The sequence below is a fragment of the Lissotriton helveticus genome, chromosome 1_1 (genome assembly GCF_964261635.1).
Source record: "Lissotriton helveticus chromosome 1_1, aLisHel1.1, whole genome shotgun sequence".
Lineage (NCBI taxonomy): Eukaryota > Metazoa > Chordata > Amphibia > Caudata > Salamandridae > Lissotriton > Lissotriton helveticus.
Window position 1 is genome coordinate 2,003,998,636 of NC_136057.1, and position 27,510 is coordinate 2,004,026,145.

A 27,510-nucleotide genomic window follows, 5' to 3' on the forward strand; every position below is an offset into this window, starting at 1 on the left:
TTAATGGCATTATGGAATGTTTTTTTCCATAATACATTGCATTTAAGGAATCGCAAAATTTGCAATTCCTTAAATGCAATCGCAAAATAAGGAATGGCAAATTTAGAGATTCCTTATTTTGGACCAAAGTTGTTTCATACATACCATTTGGCCAAATTGCATTCGCAAACGCCGTAATTCTGCGAAATTGGGCGTTTGCAAATGCATTTTGGCTTGATACATATGGCCCTTAATCTCCCCGTGTCTAACAACAATGAATGTGTCCTCGTGTAATGCAACTGGTGTTATGTAAAGTGCTCTGATACCCGATTTGGGTCAAGTTTGCATCCAATAAAACTCTGTAAAAAATATGCTGCCATACGCCACAGGCACACCTTTGCACCAATTGTGCAAGTGTGTATTTGTGAGTCTAGCATAGGAAAGGAACCCTTCCAGTACAAAATTCCACGCTTTGACTAACTTTAAACCTTTTCCCACTTTGTAAGTGTGCTGTACAGTGCAGTACACATACAAAGTGGGAAAAAAGGAGATATAAAAGCCTTTCTCCTTCATAGCGCCTATTTAAAATGGGTTCTTTTTTCTCACGCTAAACCATGTCTACATTTTTAAGTCAAAAGGTCTTATCATCAAAAACCTGAGGTGGTTGCATGGTACGCCACCTTGGCGCTATGTAATGTAAAGCAGCGCTATGCGCAGGTTCTCGCTACTTTCGAGTGATTTTCCAGCACTAAACAAGTTAAGCACTGTTAAAGTAAATCAAGATTTATTGTTGTTTTGTGTCACTTTTGGTACGCGAACATGGTGCTAAATCTTTGTAAATATACCACTTAGTGCAGGCGAGCAGCTGTTGGCTGTTTGTGTTCTGTTGTATTCAGCATTATTTTCTTAGCAACAGTTGCATTGTTGGGTCCATTTTGGATGCAAAGCTACATTTCACACTAAGAAAATCTAAATGCTGGGTTACGCTCCGCGCTTAATTCCACATAATCTTGCATCATTTTGCTGTAATGTCATGAAATTAAGCTGTAGCAAAGTATGCAAGTTACGCCTACCTCTACTCAAGATCTAAAACCCCTAATGAGCGGAGTTGGGAAACTGTTTTGAGTTTGGCACGGATCTGACAGGTGGGGGAAACTTTGGGAATAGTATTGAAAATCTGGAGGTATGCCAATTCGCTTTTTTAACCTGCTTCATTTTCCGGACCCATTCATTTGTGGATGGTATAAGATCAGTTTGCCATCTCTGAAGTAAAAGAGATCTGGTGACAGCCATTGCAATATATAGCAATTTGATCATCTTGTCTGAGAGAAGAAGGTCAAGGTCGTAGCCAATCACTATCTGCTGAGTATTCAAACCTATTGTAATGAGACATTCCATTTCCAGATAGTGCAAAAATGTCATTCCAAAACCTCTGAATCAAGGGGCATTGTAGTAAGATATGTGTCCAATTGGCTGATGGATGATTAAGGCAACAGAAGCACTGCCCAGATTGGTTGGGGTACACCTTAGATAAAAAAAGTGGGGTTCTAAAAAGTAGCCATTTACTAAAAAATAACATCCTCCGCCAATTCGCCCCTCTTAATGGGCTATAATTGAGAATATTAACTGCTAACCACATACTTGCTGTAATTTCCATCTCTTCATGCTTTCCCGATTTAGTTATAGTCTTTTCCCCAAGATCCATACCCTTGATAGAGGCTAAGAGCTTTTTCCATTCCCCAGGTTTCTTAAATGCAATATCTTCTAATAAATCATATACTAAGCATTTCCGTTCGATGATCTGGGCCAAATCAAGTTTATTCAGAAATGTACTAAAAATATTATATGATCCCAGGAGAAGGAAGTCATTTGGAATTAAATAAGACATTTCAGCTATAATAAGTCATCTATCAGCCTTAAAAAATCAGAGATTTTCCCAAAACCAGCCTTGGCCCATTCTTGTGTAATTACAGATGAATCCCTGATCCCAGATAGTAAGATAGGTCCAGATAACGGAGTTGAGGAGTTCATTAACCTCTTCCATGCTCGTGACGGAACCGTTCCGTCACGAGCCACGGGTGGGCTGTGCTGGTGACGGAACAGTTCCGTCACGGCCCTGCCGTCGCGCCTGCGCGGCGCGAATTCCGCGCCTGCGCTGACGTTCTGAAGAACGGGCGGGGCCGTGACGGAACCGTTCCGTCACAAGCACAGCTCACCCGCGAGCCGTGATGGAGCGGTTCCGTCACAAGCACGGAACCGCCGCGCGGCCGCCCCACCCCCTTAGCGCTGCGGCGGAATAGCCGCCGCAGCGAAGGGGTTATGGGGATAGAGTATCTTCGGTAAAAGGCCTTCACCCACACTTGTCACTACTTTACTATAGTGTCTGCGTAATTATTAAGTTATTCTAATATTCAAGAATCTAGCCTTAAAGATTGCAGTTCTGCTTATTTCCATAGATTTATAACCAATGCATCGGTATGTTATGGAGATTGCTACAATATGAAATGGGTGAGACCTGCACCAAGCCACTGTCCAGGAATTTGTCCATGGACAGGGGTATATGAGTACATGGCCTGGACAATGGAAAAACTGTACACTCTACCCCAGTATGGATATATCCAGTGCACATGACCTTGATCTTTCATCATCAGCATTGTGTGAGAGCAAAGTCCTGGCCCCCGGGCAGCATCCAGCCTCTGCACTCTCCTGGCCACATTTCAACTGATCGCAACAGGGTCTAACTGTAGCATCAGTGTCCCCTCAGACTTTTCCATTTGATATGACTTCTAAACTCATAACCATTGCATTTTCAGGTTAGGATATGGATTTTCCCAATTGCATAGCGACAACAATAACCACAACATAACAAAATTATTATTATTATCATGATCGCCATTATAACTAACAAGAGCAATGACAATAATACAACTATTATGACAACTTCGACTATCCTTCTATTAATACTGCTGCTCCTACTGCACATCCTCCTCCTCCTCCTACTACTGCTAATGATAATGATAACAATGCTATATGTGTTGGTCCCTTCTCATATGTTGTTTGCACACTTACGGACTTGGAAACACATATCTATAGTAAATCACACTGAAACTTTACGAATAATAATATTAATTCAAATTGGCAATGAAACTCAGTTCTGTTAGCATCGATTCCTCCGTCCCTACGAAGACTTCCCTCATCCATCTCTGACAATATCAGTTCTTAAAAGCGGATACATTTTGCTGACTTTAGGAACTCACTGCCAGCTTTAGAGGTATGTTATTTCACCTCAAATGTACTTTTACACACAAATAGTACTTTTAACAGGCTACAGTGCTCTGGTTGCCATTCACTCAAAAGCTGACTCTCATTTATTACTGCATCCTCTGAACGATCTTCATGCAGAGAGAACTAAACTTTCCTCACAAAACTCGCATTATATCGCCCGTATGAATAGGATTTGGGAGGCAGCCGACATCAGAGGTGTTCCCCCCGGAAACTTTGCCAGTTGGGACATCTCGAGTTTCCATTGGGCTGGTTTTGGGCTCCCCCACTTGGGCTGGTTTTGGGGCAATATTGCCAGCCATTTTTCTGGCACTGGTCACCATTTTAGGTAGTGTGACATGGTGGCCCGTGTTCAGGAGATTTAGAATACTTTTTGGATCAAGTAGGTGCAGGGAATATGAACACTGATGAGCGGGTGAAATAAACCATACACCTGCTAGCTAATGCATGTAGAATGGATTGGATATCTTTAAGCGCGCAATTGATGGTGCGCCAAGTGAGGCTTTCAGCGGGGGGAGTGGCAGTGGTTGTTATGGCGTGCTCAAATGGGGCATGCAGCAAGGTAGGAAGCAGGGGCTGCTCATTTGTGAGGAGAGTAGCCACCAACTCAGTGCGAGGCACGCATGGTGTGCGAAACACAGTGCGGAAGCCAGTGCTTCCGTCTTTGCCAATATGGTACGTTTAAGCAAAGGTTTTTATGTGTCAGATATGGGGGTAGGTACAGAGCTGCAGGGCTTCTTTGGGACACACAACCCAAAGGATGGGCTCAGGGACAAGAAGCTGAGGGTCAAGGGGGAGCAGTGGGACCAGAAAGCACGGATGGGGAGACACAGGAGTCACAGCCAAAGGTATGTGAGAAGAGGGGCTGGGGCAGTGGGGGAGAAAAAACCGGACAGAAGAGAGACAGGAAATAGAACAAGGAGTTGAAGACCAAAGAACTGCCCTATATGATGGTTTCTAACTCATTAGGGGCCCACCTCATGCTAGCAACCAAAGAAAAGATCTGGAATGGGGAATACGTGAAAATATTACAATTGCTCAATATGGAAGTGAGGGCGAAGGAGGGTTCTTAAAGAGTAAGATTTTGAGTTAGCTAGGTGCCCAAGGCCCCTTTGATGATAGGAACTTGGACAGCAGTTTTTCTAATTTATGCCAGAATCTACAGCAAAAAATAACCTGAGAGGTGCACAGCCATTTTTAAACATATGGACACCATCCAAAAAGTGCAGATTAATTATGGGGGTTATGCTTGGGCCCCATACGATGATGAATTTAGGGTGCTTATGGTCCTAACCCTGAGACACTATGGCATGAAGTAGACTAGGACCTCTGACACCTTACTATGGGCCCTGATGAGTTTGGCAAGACAGTCTTTATGGCCAGTGGGTTACCTATTGTGTATCAGCCCTTTCAAGTGTACCCACCCAGGGATCGGTGGGGGCAGCAAGAAAAGGACAGGCTGGGCACATGGGTGCATTCTGGGATTTAAAAAAAGGAGCTTGCACCAGGAAATATTGCAAATTCTGGCATGAATGTTCAAAATGTGTGTGCAAACATTCCCTTGTTAATTGCCACGGGTCGGGAGGACAGGTAATTTAGCAGGGCAATGGCAGCAGCAACTGGGACCCAGTGGTAGTCAGCAGTTTAGTCATTCTCCCATGTTTATAGTGGATGGTAAGCACAAGTATCTGGGGGCAAAAGCTTGAATGCCCATAAAGCTAGACCATCTTAAATTGACCAGAAAGAAGATGCCAGGTTTTTAGGGAGGGATTTACATGGGGTTTCAAACTGGGGTACTATGGCACGAGATTGCTGATGTAGGCAAGCAATTCAAAGTCAGCCAGCACCTTTAAACACATGGTAAAAGACACAATGATGAAATTAATACAGGAAGGTAGTATGGTGGGTCCTTTTGATGATTTGACCATGAAAAACTTGGTGCTGTCACCCATTGGTGTTGTTCTGAAAAAAAGAAAAAGTTCAGTTCAGACTGATTCAAAACCTGTAATGGCCAGAGTGCAATGCTGTTAATGATTTTTTTTCCAGAGGACCAGGCTTCGGACACGTATTCCTCAGTGGACGTGGCGCTGTCCATAGGTGAAGCAATAGGTAAGGTAGACCAAATGGCCAAGAGCGACATCAAGTTGGCTTTCTGCTTGCTCCAAGCTAATCCAGATGAATTCAGCTATTAGGCTCCAATTTAAAGGGCAATGGTATGTGGAGAAAGCACTGTTTCATATCATGCGCTCTGTTCGAACATTTTAGTAGATTCCTCCAGTGGGTGCTTTCTTGTTCCATGTCTGAACTGCGGTGGCGGAGTGAGCTAAAGAATGATGATGGATTAAAGCCAGATCAGTTGACTGGGGGTGAGTGCTTGCATTGTTCAACACTCCGTCCATCATCTCCATTGGTTTTGCTTTGTTCGCCCTAAGTTGGCAGGGTATGCCCATACGTGGGTCCCTTGCTCACTTTGCCACTGGATTTAAGCTAGCCTGGCTGATGACGGCTGATTAGCCAGAAACCGGTCCCAGGATGCTTGTTTTCGGTCCAGGGTAGACATGGCTTGGCAGTTCGGGCTGGACTGTTCCCATGAGGCACAGGGTCAGACTGATTTGCATATGGCCATGTCTGAACTGGGGTGGCAGAGTGAGCTAAAGAATGATGATGGATTAAACCCAGATCAGTTGACTGGGGGTGAGTGCTTGCATTGTTCAACACTCCAACCATCATCCCCATTGGTTTTGCTTTGTTCGCCCTAAGTTGGTATGGTATGCACAGACGTGGGTCCCTTGCTCACTTTGCCCCATGATTTAAGCTAGCCTGTCTGATGACGGCTGATTAGCCAGAAACCGGTCCCAGGATGCTTGTTTCCGGTCCAGGGAAGACATGGCTTGGCAGTTCGGGCTGGACTGTTCACATGAGGCACAGGGTTAGACTGATTTGCATATGGCCATGTCTGAACTGGGGTGGCGGATTGAGCTAAAGAATGATGATGGATGAAACCTAGATCAGTTGACTGCGGTGAGTGCTTGCTTTGTTCAAAACTCCGTCCATCATCCCCTTTGGTTTTGCTTTCTCGGTCCACAGGGCACCGGCACTTGACACACTATCTTGATGATTTCTTTTTTGTGGGGAACCCCGATTCTGCTGACTGCCAGTGGATGCTGGTGAGCTCCCACAAGCTCTTGGGGTGCCTGGGGGTGCCGTTGCACTGGAGAAGACAGTGGGACCCAGTACGCTACTGTCATTCTTGGGCACTGATAGTGATTCAGTGGCAATAGAAGCCTGCTTACTGGTGGAGAAAATAATTACAATACATTTGCTATTGGATGCCATGTTGGCAAAACAAAAAAATATGGCTAAAGAAGTGAAAGTGCTGTTGTGGCATCCGAACCTTGCCTGACCAGTGGTGAGAACAGGGAGGACATTTTGTAGAAGGTTGCGGATGGCAGTAGGGGTACTATTGCAACATCACCACATCAGACTATTGGCAGGGACAAAGGAGGATTTGAGAATGTTACGTTTCTTTTTGGATTCTTTCAACTGAGTGCCACTGACAGCCTTGATAGACTTTAAGTGTGATGCACAGGTTATCTCCCATGCTGCTGCAGGGATTGGTTTGACATGTATTGGCAAGGGAATTGGTGCACAGAGGAATGGCTCTCAGAATGGAAGCATGGAACATAGAGTATAGCCTTCTTAAAAATCTTTCCACTTGTAGTGGCAGTGTCCTTGTGGGGAGAGCAGCTGGTGCATAGGGAGGTGTTATTTTGCATTGACAACATTAAGATAGTGCAGGTAGTTAACGGGCATTCAGCAAGGGAAGCAAAAGTGTTGAAGTTGTGCAGGTTTTTGTGTTGAAGTGTATGCAATTTAACATTCTGTTTAGAGAGTGACACATGCCAGGTGTGGAAAATGACATTGCGGATACCTTGTCTCGTTCACAGTGGGTGAGAGTCCATGGGCTGTCCACGATGGCAGACAGAGTAGGACCAGAATTACACAGGATCTATGGTCAAGAGGTAACAGAGGAGGTATGCGACGTTTACGACGCAACTTTTACAATGCCGTTCCATTACGACGTGGTCATAACAACAAAAGTTGTTACAACGAATTGCGCTGGGGGGCGCTCAAGGATAGTAAATCATTTAATTTACTATCCCAACACCTTCCCTACTATCCACTGGGACTGGTGTTGGAATAGTAAATACATTTTTTTTTATTTGCGCCCCCCCCAACGCAAGTCGTTGTAACGACTTGCGCTGTTACAACCGCGTTGTAATGGAACGCGTTGTAAAAGTGTGCGTCGTAATGACGTACATCCAACAGAGGATGCTCCAGCTGGTGTTGGAGCCACTGGCCCTGTTGATTGGGAGGGCTTATAGTTCATCTTGGGGGAGTGTGTAGATAGTGGGGTGTAGAGGAGACGGGATGATTGGGCTCGGACGGAGAATGTGGTCCCGTTCATTTTGAAGTTGATTGAAAAGGGTCAGACCAGAGTAACAATTACAAGTAAACTGACAGGCATTGGTTTAATGGGGAAACATTTTGAGGCTACACCACATCAGCAGGGCAGGCATTAGGATGGTCCAAAGGGGCAAAAAGAGGAGGACACCCATGTGGGCCTTATTTTGTGAGATACTCAAGAGCCTGTCGGGGATATACACAAACAAGGAGGAGCAGGTTTTGTTCTCCACACTGTCGTGGATGTTCTTTGAGGATTTTAGGGTGTCTGAGCTCTTGGGGGGAAATCTGACCTTGCGAGGCAGATTTACAGGTTTTGCTGCATAAATTGAAAATTGATAAGAGAAGACAGGAAAGATCTGTGTTGCTTTGTAGGTACCTAGTGGCCAGTTTTTTCCCAGGGCAATGGGCCGCCTCTCTACAGGAACAAATCTTCAGGAGGTACAGGTCAGGGTTTCAGGCATATTAATGGCAGGCCTGTGACAGCATTTCAACTATTGGCTGTACTGAATGAGGGTCTGACCCACATGGGAGTGAATGCGAAAGGTTTTGGAACAAATTTTTTCCGCATAAGCATGGTGACAGAGGCAAGTAGGAGGGGTTGGAGCAGGACAGATATCATGGGCTTACGTAGATGGGCATCTGATTGTTTTCAGCACTATGTGCAGTATGGGCAGGAGGAGTTGTACATTTATATGTTTAATTAAATCTTGTTGTTTTCCAAGTGCCGTTCCAGACCCGGAGGTAGTCGGATTTTCCTTGAGGATAGTGGGGCACTCGTATGTTAAATAGGCTGAAAGGCAGGTGAGCAAGAGCAGACACAGTGCCAATTTGGGCTTTGACCCCAGCATCTTCCAAGTGCAATGACAATGCAGAGGGGTCATACTATGATAACAACTTTTACCATTCTTGAATAAGTTGATGGTAGGACAGAGGTGCCCAATGTTTTGTTGCTACATTTAGGGGAACATGATCTAGTGGTTGAAAAACGGGTGTCTTTTTGAGAGCAATAAAGAATGACTTGAAAGAGATATTAAGGCAGTGGTCAGGATGCCATGTTGTGTTAACGAAGTTCATACCTAGGAGCGTGGCATATGGTTTATAAGCCAGCAGACATAGAGAAAGTGAGGAAGAAGAGAAACAGCGAAAGAAATGAAATAATGTATAGGAATAGTGATATCAGTAAAATCCCACATGATGAATTGTAGTATGAAACTTCAAAATCTTTCCGCTGGGACAAAGTCAATCTTTCATACTATGGGATGGAGCTGTATTTTTTGCTGGCGCGGGAGGTGCTGGCTAAGGTTTTGAACATGCATTAGTGTCTGGCAGGGCAGTGAGCTGGAGGGCCTTTTTCTTGGTGGCGGTGGTCAAGAAGTTGACATGGGTTAGCCAAGTTTATTGTTGTTCATAACAGCAATCCAGGCTAAAAGTGAACAGGTAGACAGACTCATACTTGGATGAGGCAGGAAGTTTAAGGTTCATTAGGAAGTTGACTTAGAGATTAATAGGGGCAGGAACAATGTATTGGAGGTTTAAGGTCTCAATTGCTGAAGATCAGCACAGGAGAAGGGAGAGACTTGCACGGTGAGTTTTGTGGGGAGAGGACCTATTAGGGGTGTGGGTAGTTTAGCATTGGTAACAGATTTGCATAGTGAATTTTAGTTTTGTAAGGCGGGAGGCATTGGGTTTATATTTGTGATGTGCATCTGTTTCAATAAAAGCATCCTTTTTCCACACAAAGCTGGGGTCAGCAGTCTGTGCTGCTCCCCTATTGCCCAATGAGACTTCACAGAAGTTGAGGCAGGTGAAATGGAAAAAGGGGCAGGCAGTGCACATAAGCATCTGTTGGACAGAGAAGACAATGGCCATACTTAGAAAGGTTGACTGCCAAAGCAGCAGGCTGATCAAATAAGGAGGTGATGTTCATGGTGTGATCTGGCAAATTAAGGATGCCCTGGAGTATGAGATCAAAGAAGAAAAAAGAGACAGGGATGTCCTTAAAAGCAATGGAATGGAAGGCAAGTGAATGCCAGCATCAGAATCAAAAACATGTGTTATTAGGAAGACAGAATAACATACAATAGGCGGACAAAGGCACATGGGGATGCCTGATCCTGGGTTCACAAAAAAAAGAGAAGGAATCAAAATAATTGAAGAAGCATGACTCTATGATGAAATGAAATACCCACACATACCATCATACAATAAAGGGTTATGTAGGCTGGAGATGTACATAAAAAGCTCAAAAACCTCCATTCTGAATCGAGTAGAGCAGATACTAGCCAGGTTGTACAAAGACAGTTCAAAACACACTGAATAAAAAGAGCGAGGATGAAAGAAAAGTATGGGGAGGAAAATATAAAAAAATAAAATTGTTAAATATATCAGACCTACAACAGATGCTTTGCCACAATCTGAAGCTGCTTGTATGTCCAATCAAGAACAGAGTGCAAATGTCATGATAGCCCATGTATTGCACATAAGTGAAGAAACAAGGATGCCTCTTGACCCATTGTGGATGCACTAGCCGCAGATGTAAATCCAGTGCTTGCAGATTTAAGGAAAGTTGCTGATAGGGTTACCAGAGGCAAACAGCAACATCAATAGTAGGAGAAGTTATACAAATGACAAACAGAAAAAAACAGAACTCAAACACATGGCAAAAACATTAGAAGCGGACTTGTAGGACACTGAAGAAGTGGGTTCTGGTTTGAGTTTTGGATCTCTGAATCTGACTAGCTCTTACTCTGTGCGAGCATCTGTAAAATAGTTTTTAGTACGATCAATACTCCTCTTTTAAAATAAGGCCCCTACTGTGCAGCTGGTGTAAAAGACTATGCTCTGATTACACATGAACATATGAGCACACTCATGCACACGTGTGGCGAGCATTTGGAACTATGGTCTAACTCAGTCTGATATCTGTGCACAAGTAGCTCATGGCAGATGAGACATTTAATAAATTGAACATGGCTTATGCAGGCCCTATAATTTCATTGGGCGTCCTAAAAAGGAATAACTCCATTTACTTTCAATTAGAATATCTGTAGTGCTTTAGTGGGAATCTGTAGTGCTTTACTGAAAGTTGTAGCGCTTTACTGTATTCAAAAGAGCTACACTTAAGTATAAACATTGCATTGGCACAATCTAGAGAATAATTAATGTCCCTGTTAAAAAGTTAAAAAAGGTTAGAGTTGAAATATTCTATTAATTTGGCCATATTTGCAGTGATTTATAAACGTTAAGTGTTGCAGTATTTTTTTCCTGAGTCAGCACTTAAAGAGATTCTGACTTTGAACTACCATATTGGGTAAAGTTACTTACTCTGCTGTTCATCAGGTATATCAAAGTCTTCCCCAACCTGTATCTGGTAGAGGAAAAGGGTGAGGAAGGAATCTACATGGGCTAAATAATTCACACTTACTGGCATGGCTGGGCATGCCCTTTATCACAAAAACAAAGGCTGTCAGACAGAGCCTGGAACCACTCAAAGGGCGGTTCTCTTCTGAAGCTCTTGAGGGAAGAAACCAGTTTGCTTTGCCAATTAGGAGGAATAGCTACAGGCTCGGGAGAACTGTGACTTAGTTATATTGGTCATCTTGAGAAATTCCAGGATGCTGTGCAGAGAGTGGATTGGGGTGTGGAAAGGATTTGACATCTTTACAAAACACAATCAACCCCACCAGAAATGGTTCAACAAGCCAGAGAAAAACTGCATTTATCTGGTCTTCTCATTTGCAGGTTGGCTTGCTGTTCCTTGGCACCACTGAGCTGAGAAAAGCTTGACCACACTTGTAGTTCATTCTGAATTCTCCTGGAGAGTGCTTGGAGAGATTAGGCAATGCAGAGCCATTGTCATAGCCAGGGCCTCTATGTGTGTTTAATGGGCATGCTCTTCCTTTGTTTTTAGCCCCGGGGAGGGTCAGTGTCAAAGGGAAAGCAGTGCGCCCAAATGCATTGTTGTGTAGAGTGGACCAAGTATAGGGAACATCACCAGAGATCCCTGGCTTGGGGAGCTCTGGGGGGCCTGGAGAAACGGTCTGTGAAAAAGGGGCTCCCATGGACTGAAATTGCTGTACTGTACGCTCCCACGCTGAAGCTGGCATAGCCCAACTACTGAAACAGGACAGTGGGTGGGAGAGAATAAACCATTGCTTGCTCAAACATTGGCAACAAGAAGTGCACTGAATGAAGATTGATGCCATATTGATTGTGCAGGCTTAGGCTCCCATCCAGTCACCACAAATGAACACTGGTGCTTCACAGGAGGGACCTGTGCACACACAATACAATTAAAAACAGAGGGGCAGATTTTCAAGCCCCTTGCGCTGCTAGTACGTCACTTTTAGTGAAGCACTGGCAGCGCAATACATTGCCCCATATTTACAAGGAGAGGAAAAGCCACCCTACGTGGCTTTTCCTGTCCTTGTAAATATGGCCCCTTAACACACAGCACTTTGTGTGAAAGGGGCGTTCCATGGATGTTGCTGTGAATGTTCCCACGTAACACCCATGGAACAAGACACATTTCCAGATTTACGAGGAATCGTAAATCTAGAAATGCGTGTGAATGCTACACCTCCCCTAGGGAGGCGCAATGAGGAGAAATGTATTCATTTCTCCTCGTTTTTGTTTCCTGTTTCCATGCGTGCTGCATTCTGCAGCACACATTGAAAGAGGAAATCTCCTCTAATTATTGTTTTGTTCAGGAAGGGTTCCCTTCATGAACAAAAACAATCTCCCCACGATACAGGCATCCTTGCACCATGGTGCAATGGTGCCTGCGTCGGCCCATGACATCAGTTTGTGCACCAGCGCAGGGGGAAGCACAGAGATGCAACATATTGTTGTAAATATGTTGCATCACTGTGCTTTCCAAACAAACGAAGCATGGCGCAGCAAAATGACTTGCTGCACTATGCTGCGTTAGTTTATTGTAAATCTGTCCCAAAGTGTGCAAGTAGATGTTTTGGTAAAAAAATTGAAAATTAAACAGGAAAGTAAATTACTGGCCAGTGGCGACTGTGTCAAAGTTTTAGTCGCAGGAGAAAAGCTGAAGTACACTGAATAAGCCACAACAGGGCAAGGAAATGTGCTTATTTGGCCAAGTGGTGCCCCAGGAAGGGCAGGGGCAGAGCAACAATTTATTTTGGCTTTGGGGGCTGCCAGGAGAATTGCAGAACTCCATAGGACCCCCAGGGCTATTTTGATTTGTCTTTCCAATTCTCATAGGGGCCAAAAGTCAGCATCAGCCTCATCTGTAGCTTAGGTATTTTCTCCTCCCTCTTCTCCCTCAGCTCCTCTGGGGAGAGGACACCGGAGGATACACAGCTTCCTTATTTCACAGGGTGCTCAAATTCAGTGGTGTCCCTCTCTACTGCTTCAGGTAGTTCCATTTTCCCAAATTCCGTCATTTGTCTTGGATCAGAATTCTGGCAAGGTCATCAGCGCCTTTTGAAATTCTACCTTCTTGGTGGCACTCTTGACAGGATCTCCCAACTCCTTACAAAAGTCTTTAATCTGGCCATAGTTTTTTTTCTTGATTGAGCAGTTCAAATTCTATGGCTTCAATTGTGGAACCCGCAGCCAGGGAAATGATGTAGTGGAAAAATGTAAATACCAAAACGGGGAAACATTTTAAAAATCCTAAATCATTTTGAATGGGGTTGGTAATTAACACCTAGTCACTGTACAAACACAAGTCCTATCCTCACCACTGATCAACGATGTTAGAAAATGGGTTTCTGGTTGGCAGAGGTAACCACCCTGTCCAAGCAGGAACCACAATCCTAGTCAGGGTAAGTCGCAACACACCCCAAATTATCCAGTGCTCACCATTTGGTAGCTTCACACAGAGCAGTCAGGCTTATCTTAAGAGGTAATGTGTAAAGTGTTTGTGTAGCACTTTAAACAGTAACATAGTGAAAATACCACAAAAGACTCCACACCACGTTGGAAAAATAGATTAGGATTTCATAAAGAAAGCAAGACCAAAACAACAAAAATCCAACAAGTAGAAGTCGAGAAATGAATTTTCAAAGAATATTTCTAAACTAGTGCTAAGAAGCAATGAACACATAAAAGGGATATCTGGTCAGCCTGGACAGGGGCTAAGCCAAAAGTTCAGGCTCAATGGGATGCAATGTGGGCTGGGCAGAGGGACCAATTTGGGCCCACTGAACCAAAATACCTTGAGCTGGGATGCGTCATCATTGAAGAAGATGTGAGGTGCAGCCAAATCGATACGTTGTTGTCGAGCCCCACAGTGGACATGATGGAGCATTTTCTCCATGCATCTGCGGTAATGGGTTGGTTTTAAGTGTGAGGCACTGGTTCCAAAAAGCGGTGCACAGCTGCTGCTCCCACAGGAGGTAATGCATTGATTACGATGCAAAGTAGTGGTTCCAGAAGCAATGCACCATGTCTACTCCACGCAATGGTGAGGATGTTTTTGACTCACGCAAGGGTGAAAATGCACTGGTTCTGATGTCTTTGATGTCCCTAAGACCTAGATCAAGAATCAAGCCAGCAAGACCTTGGAGTCACTTTGGGTTCAAGTGATGCAGGTCCAGTCCTTCTCACCCAGGCAGGAGAACAGCAGGCAGCAGGGTAGTTGAGCAAGGCAAGAACATAGCAAGGAAGGAGTCCTGCAAAGCAGCAGTCAAGCAGAGTGGCATTCTATTCCAGTAGTGGTCACAAGTACAGAAATGTACTGTAGTCATGGTGTCAGAAGTCCAGTACTTATACCCAGTTGTGCCTTTGAAGTGAGGGAGACTTCGAAGAAAGCTTTAAAGTGCATAGATGTCCTCCCTGTGTAGGGTTTGAAGTGCTTTGTGTGTAGACAGGACACAGCCTATTCAGGTGTAAGTGGGCGGCTGTGCCCAGCTCCTCCCCCATCACCCAAGATGGCCCATCAAGACACACCTAAGCTTCCTTTGTGTATTGTTGTCTAGAGGGGATACACAGAGCCCAGCTGTCACCCAGTCCAGAATAAACAGGCAGCAGGCACCAGATGGCTAAATTAAGTAAATGTGAAAGAAAACTAAAGTGACCCCTCTACTCCAAGAGACAAGGTGCTAATAATCTAATAAAAAAACGATAACTCTTGGAGAACTTGCATTCTAATACTCGACTCACACACCTTGAGACATTCAATTAATCCACCCACCTGTCTTGAAAGGGAAGGCCAAAATAATTTAAGATCATTCAACACTAAATATTGTATCAAACAAGTTTTTGATCATACATATGTATACAAAAACACAATAAAACAGTTAAAAACATTACATAACAATAATTGTTTCAACAAAGATCAAAAACAATAAAGGTTATGCATGTCATGTAATTTGAAGAAATCAATCAACATATTTGCATTATTTCATTGTCTATATGCAACACATTGTTCCTTAAATGTAACCATGAAAAAAGGAGCGTAAATGCTTTTAGGTGGTACAAATCAGGATCAAGCCACCTTCCTAAGGACAATAAAGTATTACTCCATCTCATTGAGATACTCTAGAAGATTCCCTAATTTATAAAGGTAAGATCACTATTCACAGTTTTCCCAACTGTTCTCATTTTTGTCAATCCTAATAGAAAGACTCCTATAGATGTCCACAACAGGTACGGTATCCCACCTAAAAGGTGTGGAACAAAATGTAAAATAAATGAGCCCCACTATACAGTCAGAGTCTTCCTATAACAATCAGTATTCGTATAAAACAATACAATCATAATTATGGAGGTATCTTTCAGATGCTCCTCTGTATGGGCCAGGGTTTCCAACGTCTCCACTTAATGAAGCAGTAGAAGTATTCACCCCACATGCCTATTTCTTTGATCGCATTGTGCAATTATAATTGTAGGGCGTGATCAATGCTGACCGGGTCTAACTCGTGACAGAGATCACATTGCGATCAAAGGACTTTAAGCAAGGCATCTCTATTATAGTAACCTGCCCGTTTCAAGGATCTTTTCATCAGGTGATAAGGGTACCCTCTAGCAATCATCAAAGATGACAAGATTTTTGCTTCAGTAAAATAATCTTCCTTTTTTTGTACAATTCGATCTGATGCGCAGCAACTGCCCAGATCTTTCAAGTTACAGGGATGACGGCTATTATATTTAAGCAATTATTTCTCGCTGTGTGTTTAGTATAGCGAAACTATGTATAGAATGCCTAAGCCATTGGTAATTCTAAGGTCTAAGAAATGGATAGATTTGCTGTTATATTCCAAAGTAAACTACAGATTGGTATTCTGATTGTTCAATCACTGATGAAATTGAAGCAATTTTGAGAGAGAACCTTTCAAGATTAGGAATATATCATCAACATACCATAGTCACTTTGTAATATGGATTTTATATGGATTAGATGCTTTGTAAATGATTTTCCTCATCAAAAGCAGACCCATAGAGATTGGCTATATCAGGAGCAAAACTTGCTATCATCGTGACACCTTTTATTTGAGTGCAGAAATCTCCATTGTAAATGAAGTAATTATGCTACAATGCTATTTTGCACCTTCTCTGAGTAACTTTGTAGGTATTTTATGTGGTCTGGGTCGAGTTTCGAGGACATAATCTAATACTTCTAAAGCTTTAGTTTGTGGCATACTTGTATAAAGACTTTCTATGTCTATAGTCACACCTTCACTTTGTGTACTCACTGATAAACTGTCCCTAGTATAGGTTTTAGTCAAGGTAACAAAATATTTTATACAGAAATCTATATATTTTGTCAGTGGTTGAAGAATAGACTGACAACCAGAGACATTCAGTCTCCTTGGTGGTTTCCTGTCATCTTTATAGATTTTAGGCAGTGTGTAGAAAGCCAGAATCATGTAGTCTTCCTTATTCAAATAGTCAAATTCTTTTTTACTTAACCACATTTCCTTCAAACCCAAAGTGTTTAATGTCAATATTTTCCTTTTGATTAAAGATGTTATGTCCCTTATAATTTTTTTATAAGGCATCAGATTTTGTAGCTGTCTCAAAGTCTTACGTCAGCGGCTCACAAGTAGCATTTAATTTACAGGTCCTGACCACATGTAATGCACTTTACTAGGGACTTAAAAGAAATAATTAAATATGCCAATTAGGGTTAAGACAATATTACTATGTTAAGGAGAGTGATTACAAGCACATAAGCACTAGTCAGCAGTGACAAAGTGCAGAGAGTTCTAAAGGTAGCAAAAACGAGATCAGAAAATGAAGGGAGGCAGACAAAAAATTGAGGGAGACCACCCTAACGAAGTCAGGCCAATCAGACCAAAAACTTCTGAGGGTCTCGCAGAGGCCGTAATGTGGAGTTCCTTAGAATGCAGGATGGGATGAGAGCACCAGGGACTTTGCGCACCATCCCCACTACAAGTGGGGAGGGTGTCGGCAACAAGGTGCCTTCTGTGGCTGGGGAGACAGGGCTGTGTAACTCAACAGGTGATTCTACAAAGGCGCTGCACCAATTTAAACAGGTTCCCACCAGCAGAAAAGGTAGGAATCAGAAAATCTGTTGGAACTCTTCTCTAACCAACTAAAGCCCCCAACTTTCACACACAAACTTTTATTCTGTTTTGTGGCTGGAGTCAACAATAGCTGGGATAGGTGAGTTGCTGTGTGCATCTTTGTAAGTTTTCTGGTCCTGTGGTTTGGCTAATACCTTGACTCTTCTTTCCTGTTCAGGAAGAATGTGTTCTACACTCACTCATTCATACTCAGGAGAGACGAGAGGAAACATTGTAGGGACTGTGGGGCCGCTGCCCCCTTGTTCCTGTGCATCCACATTCATTACATTCTGCCACGTTTTCATCTGTCATATTGTCAAGAGAGGGTGCTTCAAGGGGGAATGCCAGGTGGCCAGGGAGGTTCTGCCATTAAGATCGCCTTCAGTCCCAACTCTCTTGGGAAGTTGTGATAGATTTGAGCATGTAGCAGGGCGGTCTGGCACCTGAAGAACTGGTTTCGATGACTGTGGGGGTGACATCCTATGAATTAGCTCCATTGGGAGTGAGTGGATCCAAACAAGAAAGAACCCCAGTCTAAGGATCACCAGGCCTGCGGGTGAAGATGGTGGCCATAATTCGGAGTAAGGGAGGAGGTCCTAAGAATAGTCGACACAGCCAGGGTGAACCTGAACTCCAACTAGAGGCATTATCTCAAAAGGTATATATTTGGTCTGATGTAGAATCAACGTATTAAAGCAACAGAAAGACAAAACATTAGGGGAGGGTAAAAAAACGAGAAAGGGCTCTGATGCCTCTAGAGCACACAGTGGCATTTGAAGAGAATGATAATGAACAGGGTGCTGTGGACATTCCTCCCACCTCTGGTAATGGGCAAGGAAAAAAACTGAAATTCACAACGTGTCAATCAAATCCTGGTTCGGGTTGCTACCCTGTACAAGCCCTATGCTAACTCCCTCTGACTTAGTGTCTCTTACCAAACAAAAGTCCTTTTCCAAAAGAAAACCCAGGGGCATATGAGCAAGAACCTCGTTAAAATTATCGCCGTTTTAGCGGCAGGAAACTGCCGCTAAAACGGCGATAATGGGCTTGCTAATATGCCGTAAAGAATTCCAATAGAAGCCCAGGGTAGATGTCCTGCACATCTAACCTGGGCTGCTTTTGGAATTCTTTACGGCATATTAGCAAGCCCATTATCGCCGTTTTAGCGGCAGTTTCCTGCCGCTAAAACGGCGATAATTTTAACGAGGTTCTTGCTAATATGCCCCCAAATTCCTGTCATAGCCTACATAAATGCCACAGAACAGTTGTAATCCAGTCTCTCTGCTGATTTAGATGATTAATCTGTATATGCTAGAGAAGAATTGCCAGGAGCAGACTTTGGGGCATATTATCAAGGACTGGTGTGAATATTATCGCTGTTTTATCGGCAGGAAACTGCCGATAAAACGGCAATAATGGGCTTGATAACACGCCCTTGTTAATTCCCATAGAAGCCCATGTTCTAGTGTTAACATGGGCTTCTATGGGAATTAACAAGGGCGTATTATCAAGCCCATTATCGCCGTTTTATCGGCAGTTTCCTGCCGATAAAATGGCGATAATTTTAACACCGGTCCTTGATAATATGCCCCCTTATCCCTATTTCAGACCTCAGCATGAAGGACAAAATAGACAATTCACTAGATGGCCTGAATCTACCTAACATTCTTAAAATTCCAAACAAAGGTTCATCAGATGGTCCGCTACTAACATATCAGCAACAGCTGCAGCAAGAGAAGTCCCTCTCGAAAACACTGCCTAGATTACTAAAAGCTACTTTTGGTACCCCTGTGGGCATCTAATCCTGAACAGTGGCTCCCAAACACAGTGGGAACTGAAGAGGATGACTTGGTTCAACAGGGCTGTCATGTACCAGTTGCCATGAGCACTTCAGCAATACTGTAACTGAATGCCGATACTCTGGTCAAACAGTCAGCCACAATTGCCAATCAAACCATATTACTAAAGATTCTTCCAACTTTGCAATCACAGAAAGAAACCGAGAAAGAAATCGCTTAATGCAGGGGATCTTGTCAGAGGAGGTAATGGTCAAAGTACAGCAATTATTGCGCACTGATGATATCATAGACTTACTATGTTACCTTATGAATGTAAAGAAATATTGGTGAGGGAGCCCCCTTTATGCAAGACGTAAGTCCTAATACAACAGCTATCAGGCACACCGCTTGCAATAAACACCCTACACTGGTTGAGGAGAAGCATGTCAGCTTTACACAGGGAAGACACTAAACAGCTCTCCAACACCTAATGCTGACAGCTCTATTACACAATACATCCAGGCAATAAATTCCCGGCAACTTTGAAAATGAACAGGAAGATCGTCTCACGTTTGCAGTATCTAGTAACAATTTAAGGCCAGAAGCTATCCCAGGGCCTTTTAGCCTTATAGAAGTAACCTGCGTTTAAGGAAATTACAAAAACAAAATAAAAATCATGGGTACCAAACAAGTAGGCAACTTCCCGTTAACTGGGTAGTGACCAAAAAGAATTATGCCATTTTTGAGAAATTGTTAAATGAAAAAGTTACACCGGTAATAGTGTGAAATAACGGCAACAGGTGAATAAACCCCAGTAATTCAACAAATGCTACAAATAATAGCACAAGTTGAAGTAAAATAACGTCAACTTCTAAATCTGGAAAAGTTGTAACTATTTCCCCGGCATTAAGGTACACCACACTGGTGGGACCAATTTTAATTCCAAGTGTGAAAACAATGGAAACAGGGGAAAGGACCTGGTTCATATGACAGGTCCATCGAATATATAAATGGCAGTCAAAGGGAGGGTAAAGAGATAATGAAAAGTACTGAAGAAATTTCAGAAATACTAATGTTTCTCTCACACCCCCAGGAAGTAAAGGTGATTACAAATTTCTTTTTTCTTTTTTTTATTTAGGTATAAGTAAGACATATATTGCACATATACGCTAGAAATGTTAACATCACATAATTCTGAATCAGTAACTGAAACGGTAGTCAAAAAGAAACAAAAGATAAACCAGATATAAGAGGAAGACAATCCAAACTGAAAAGTAAGAAACAACAACAATTTCCGATTTTAAGATTTGAGATAAGAATTAAGAATGAATATCTTAATTAAAGCCATAACAAAACATATATTATAAAGTGAAAGTGCATTGTTAATCCCACTGAAGGCTGGCTCAGATCCTATTGAATTTAAGCCAAGAGCGAGGCCCTTCTGGCTTTAGCTAGAGAAAGTTCTATCTCATGCACATGTCTGAGCAGAGCCCAAACTTCATTAATGTTTTGACTGACATTGTTAATCCAGACTCTGGCGATACATAGTCGAGCACATGCTATAATGATAGTAGCCAACAGATTCACATAGCTAGCAACTTCGCATTTGATCCCCAACAATATTTCCTTTTAAGTAAGCTGAAAATGTTGCCTGAGAAGAGGAATGAGAATACTGGAGACCCCACTCCAGAACCTGTTAAGCCTAGGGCAGTGGACAAACATATGCCTAAGGTCTGCATCATAGAGTTGACATTAAGGACAAAATGACTTATCAAAAGATCTTGATGTAGCCCACTTGGATATAATCTCCTGTGTGTGATGCAACATATAAACTATCTGGTGCTGTTGTAGATTTAGATTGATAGAGGTCACCACTCGATCTAATAGGACATAGACTCCTGCATTTCCTCAGCCGCTATTTCAATCCTAAGAACCCTCCCCCCAAGTACCTACAGAAAGGAATCCTCCCTTTTCTTGTTGTCTCTTACTGACAGTTTTAGAAGGGCATCCACCCCACCCCCGAGACACGTGACCCCCCCCACACCACACTAATATATAAGAGGAAAAAAAAGGAAGTAAATAGCTCAAGCATATAAAGGAGAGGAAGATGTTTCGTAGATATTTAAAAAAAGAGAGCATTGAGAAAAAAGAAGAAGAAAACGAAGAGCAATTCAGTGCTCACTTTACATATCTGCTCATTCTATACTCTTAGCCAGCAGATTTAGACTGCCATTTTGAAAGTGCTTGTCGAGCATCATGCTCAGTATTGAAAAAATGCGAGGGTCCATTTCTTATGATCTTCAGGCGGGCTGGCTCCTGTAAAAAGACTTGCGAGAAAACTAACTTAAAGGGTTCAATTAACAGACAGAACTTCCACTGCTTGTCCTTTGTAATTTTACTCAGATCGGAGCGCACAAACATAGTGATCGTTTCTAGTTTAACTGTAGTGGAATGACGTGCTTTGACATAAATTGCTTGACATAGCAAGAAGTTGCGGAGGAGTACCAGAATTGGGAGTGGGTGAGATGAGTTAGCTTGATTCCCTTGTGGGACTGAAAGAAGTTCTCAATGCACCCGTTGAACTTGCAAGTCCATATCCCAGTCCGCCAGATCTGGGAACGCTTGCAGAAATAGATTAACTATGTGTGCCCATGGATTGGAGCCTTCTCTCTCTTACGGTATGCCAAAGACCCTTAGGTTATGCCGCTTTTAGCGATTTTCAAGATCCTCAACTTAGGATTGTAGAAATGCCATCTGAGCCTCAAAGGTTTAAGCGACTCTTTAGGTGAAGGTGTTGACTTCTTGGACTGCTGCAACCCATTCTTGCAGATCTGTGACATCTGAGAACAGTGAAGCAACCTTGGTGGTGACATCCGTCATTGACTGTTTGATCTCCCTGCTATCAGCTTTAGCTTGAAGATAGTATTTCTGAGCCTTGGCTTGCTGAATACATAGTGCCTGCAGAATTGTGGATAAGGAGGCCTCATCATGTTAGAGAGATTTCAAGACGCCAGTTGGCTGCCCTTCCATAGGGTCAGTATGTTCCATTGATATTAGAAGGGCGAATGCAAAACCAAGTGCCTCAGGATCTCTGCCCAGATCCTCTTGAGAGCTGCCCAATTGGGCTGTTAGCTGGGCCACAGTATTTGTACAGGGGTGAGAGGGCATTAGTAAGTCTCCCCCCTCGGCTAACGCAGGGGCCACAGGTGCAGTAGAAACAACAGCCTCCATGTTCCTAGGATTAGAAAGTCGTGAAATGATGGCTTTAACCTCTCCCTTTGATGCCACCCATTTATGTAGAGGACTGATGCCAGAGCCAGCCTTCTTGCTGCTTGAGGCAAAGTCTTTGAGTCGCCTTACTATAGTAGTAAGTGGAAGTTTAGTGCCACCGTGGCCTTTTCTGGAGTTTTTAGGGCCTCTCGCCTTTAACCCTTTCTCCCCCTCCAGGGCATGTATTTTTATTATATTTGATGTTGAGATGTCGTTGATGTCGTCATCCACACCAATGGCATTCAATGGCTGAGCTGCGGACTCCAGCTGGGCACCAACCTGAGTATCCAAAGGAGATCTGAAAACGTGGGTGAGCACAGAGCCAAAGGGTAGCTCTAGCCCAAGATTGCCACTAGGTGAACATGATTGACACTAAGCCGGAAGTATTATCGATTTCAGAGTCCGCCTCAACAGGAATACTGGTGCTCAGACTGTTAGCACAGAGTTGTAGATGAGGCTGTTCTAGTATTGGCAAACCAGGCTGGATGACAAATGGTACAGGAGAGTTACAGTCAGCTGTTTCTGAGCCACCAGATTGGGTTTGTACTAAATGGATCTCTCTTTCTTCCTCTCTCCCTATATCTGAATGAATCTCAGTGCTATTAGAATGTGCTGAAAGGGGACCACTCCCCTGCTGCCCAAGATCTAGTAATACTGTGTCCATAGTCATAGCAGAGCAGACCAGGGGGTCGCTTTTTCCCCCCAGGCCTTCATGAACTGCAGAGATGAGCGCATTGGCTATCGCAAACCCTGGAATGGAGGTCTCAGATATGCAGTACCAGAGCAACCCACCAGCCCTGCCTGAGCTCAGCAGCTGTAGGATCAGTCTTCCCTACTGCGAGCATGCATCCGCACTCAGGGCAGCACTGAGATCCCCAGTACTGCCTCCAACACCGACAGTCCCCACGGCTACAGCAGAGATTATCGCTGCTGAGTCTTCCATCCGTCTGCCTCCTTTGGATACAGCGGTTTGCTGTGGTGCCATTGCCTTGTAAAGTATCGCCGGTGTCCTCCTGAAGCCGCCGACCCTGTTTACAGACACTGGTGCGGAAACAGGATAAAAGAGGAGCAGTCCAGCGTGATACCACTGTGCTGCTCTACTCACATGGATACAGTTACGGGCGGCCACTGAGCCCAACCACCACATCGGGGCCACATGATTTTTTCAAAGAGCCTGCACTGAAGCCTCCATTGCCGGAAAAGTATGATGCCCAAAAAAGATGCTCTGTGCTCTACAGCGATGTTAGTAGAGAAATTAAGCCGCCTTCGTGATGCAGATTGTTTTCATGCTTGAAAGGTGACCATGGGTTAATAGGGAGGCACCGGGGGCCATGGTATCAGCAGAGAGGTCAGCGGGAAGCACCCTCTTGAGCGGACTCAATCCACATCTTCCTTTCCTGGACTCTCCTCCTCAGGTGACTGCAAATTCGTCAATTGTTAAAGACAATGTCATGTCCCTGAGTAGGGATCCTCAAGAGCTCTACTTAAACAAAAATATTGTGTCCTCCTCGGTTATGAACAGACCAACCGTGATAATCAGGGGACTAAAAACCCTAAAAGGCAGACTCTGAGGAATAACACTCAGAATTTGCAATATTCTAGGAGATTTCAAACCAGGGAGATGGACACTGTAATGCAAATTGATGTCTGTCCGTGCTAACAATCTGAAGGTCCATTTAAAACCTGGAGCCACTTAAATATTCGTAATGTTTTGCATCACTTCTCAGAATTGGAATATCTTAATCCAGAGGGATCTTTTGCGTCTTCAATTTCTGACTAATAGTAAGACTCAAAGGGAATGGACATGCACTAATTGGTCTAACCGTCATTATTAGAAAAAATACTTGAAAAAGCAGACATACTTTCAGATTGGGTGATAAACATAAAACAGTGGAGGAAAGGTATTCTCCAAACAGTGCTCTGACCAACATGGCAACTGTTGAAGGAGTGGAAAATAATATTATCATGGCGACCAAAAACTTGGCAGTAACTATAGGACACAACAATAGCAAGTTGATAAGATCTGTCTATTTTCCATTACTAAATGCCCAGCGGTCATACTTCTCAGACCAGCAACGTCAGTATACCTGACAGAGGCAACGAAGATCCAAGTCATGTTAGAGAGTTCTTGAAGATTTGTTCTTGGAATATCACTGCTGGGACAGGAAAAAAAATTACCATTATCCTGAACTTAATAGATTTTTGAATACCCATTATATTTTCTGTTTTCAGGAAACATGGAAGACATCAGAGCTGAACAATCAAAACTATATATCTCTGGACGGATGTATGACGTTACAACGCACACTTTTACAACGCATACCTTTACAACGCATTTTTTACACCGCAACATCCATTACAACGCACACCATTACAACGCATGCCATTACAACGAATACTTTGAAACTACCTTTACAACGCATTCCACTACAACGCATACTACATTTACAACGCTTACCATTACAACGCATTACATTACATTGCATATAAGGTAAGTGTTGGATAGTGTAGGGGTTAAAATTACTATTCTAACTCCAGGGGGTGCAACAGTAGGGTAAGTGTTGGATAGTGTAGGGGTTAAAATTACTATTCTAACTCCAGGGGGTGCAACAGTAGGGTAAGTGTTGGATAGTGTAGGGGTTAAAATTACTATTCTAACTCCAGGGGGTGCAACAGTAGGGTAAGTGTTGGATGGTAAGTTATGCGTTGTAATGGTATGCGTTGTAATGATTGCGTTGTAATGGTATGCGTTGTAGTAGTGTGCATTGTAGTGTCATGCGTTGTAATGACTGCGTTGTAAATGCATGCGTTGTGATGGATTTTGCATTGTAAAAGTTTCGTTGTAATGGTAGTGCGTTGTAAAAGTTGCGTTGTAAAGGTTGTTTCCCCTCTGGACATGCCAGCAAGTAAAGGACTATTGAGTAGCACGAGTGGAAATGTATCAATACTACGGAGATACAGTTCTAAATATCAGGATTTCCTTTAGGTCTAAAAACATACTGGCCATATGGGTAAAGTATGTAACAAATACTCAAATTTCCTTGATCAGTGTCTACATTACTCCCTTGGAAGCCCAGGACAGAAAGAAACTAGCAACTATTCTTGAAGAAGTTGAAACTATACTAGGTTTATTTCCAAATTCTTAGCTTGTGTTAACAGGGGACTTTAACATTAATGTATTCCAACTTGGGGAATAAGTACCTAAGGAGAATTGTATAGACCAACAATCATCTGTCGTTCTAATATTTAAAGACAGAAAGTTCACCTATCTGGGTAGACTGGCTAGCTCTTTCTTCATGGACCTGGAGCTTTGCCACATGAATGGTCACCCTGCTAAACCAATTTTTAAAACAACAGGCAAAGCATCAGTTATTGATTGTTAATTTGTACATGTTAATGAGTTCGATATTTTACAGTATTTTAAAATAATACCCAGACCAGAGAGTGATTGCAACCCACAATATATATGTAATCAACGCGAGAGTAAGGGTTTGAGAGGTCAGTCTTCAACCCCTGTTAATCAAAATACAACAACAAAAGAGTGACTATTACTGTGAATTCATAAGTGACAGAATGTCCCTACCTAATGGAAAACACAGTGTTGAAAAGAAAAAAAGAAAAAAAAGGGAAAAATTCATAAGGACAAAAGACTGAAAAAGAAAAAACGTATTTCTTAAAAAGAACCCTCACTCACCCTAGTGGTGACATGCTTCATCATGGGGTTCCCACAAGAGGGACCGAGTGTCCCCCCTGTGTGCTGCGACGCCTGCGATTGCAGCGGAGCGGGTTTCTTTGTAAGTGTTTTATTATGTGAGTGCTCAGTGATGTGAGTGTGTATTAAAAGATCACAGCTGGACCAAAAAAACTTTATTAGTGGACCAGCTGTTCACATTAAAAACGGTGGGGCCACGTGGTGGTTTTTATTAGAACCCCTGTGTCCAGGTGTAGGTGGTCAACATGTTTCTGCTGTATACTGCATGTTATGCTCAGCTTTCTTCAGGACCAATATGTATGAAATCCCCCGGGGGTCCACGCTCGCTAAGGCGCGTCCACTCCGCGGGGACACAAGTGTAAAAAAGGTAAAAAGAATTTCCTTTTTAGACTCACGGTTTTACCCGCAGCATGTGCTCCTAGGATTCGCCTGGAGACAAAGTGTAGCTCCAAAAATTAAGCGTGCCACATGGACATTCAGTGCGGCAATCACTTCATGTTGTGCTCCTTTTTGGACACAACGACTCGCTGCCAGCAACCTAAATTCAGGGCCACTGTAGTCCGGATCTGGATCCGGATCCAGGCGAATCCTAGGAGCACATGCTGCGGGTACAACCGTGAGTCTAAAAAGGAAATACTTTTTACATTTTTTACACTTGTGTCCCCACGGAGTGGATGCGCCTTAGCGAGCGTGGACCCCCGGGGGATTTTATACATATTGGTCCTGAAGAAAGCTGAGCATAACACGCAGTATACAGCAGAAACATGTTGACCACCTACACCTGGACACGGGGTTCTAATAAAAACCACCACGTGGCCCCACCGTTTTTAATGTGAACAGCTGGTCCACTAATAAAGTTTTTTTGGTCCAGCTGTGATCTTTTATTACACACTCACATCACTGAGCACTCACATAATAAAACACTTACAAAGAAACCCGCTCCGCTGCAATTGCAGGCGTCGCAGCACACAGGGGGGACACTCGGTCCCTCTTGTGAGAACCCCATGATGAAGCATGTCACCACTAGGGTGAGTGAGGGTTCTTTTAAGAAATGCGTTTTTTCTTTTTCAGTCTTTTGTACTTATGAATTCTTTCCCTTTTTTTCTTTTTTTCTTTTCAACACTGTGTTTTCCATTAGGTAGGGACATTCTGTCACTTATGAATTCACAGTAATAGTCACTCTTTTGTTGTTGTATTTTAACCCACAATATATTGCACCAAGTACTGACCCTGAAGAATTTAGAAGAGGTAAATATTTAGACAAGGAAGATTTCATGGTGAGGAAATGGAAAAGAATAGGTTAAAACCATGCATTTAGTCACATACAAGATAAGGTCTGGGACCAGCCATTTTTTATTAGCTTCCTGTCAATTATAAAAACACAAGCAGAAGGATTTATAAGAGAGACTGATCTCTTCACCTTTCTTCTTGTCCAAATGTGTGACTTCCTAGCTACAGCTTGCTCAACAAATACCCATAAGGAGAAACGTAAACGCCCAAAGGAGCTCAAAATATAACT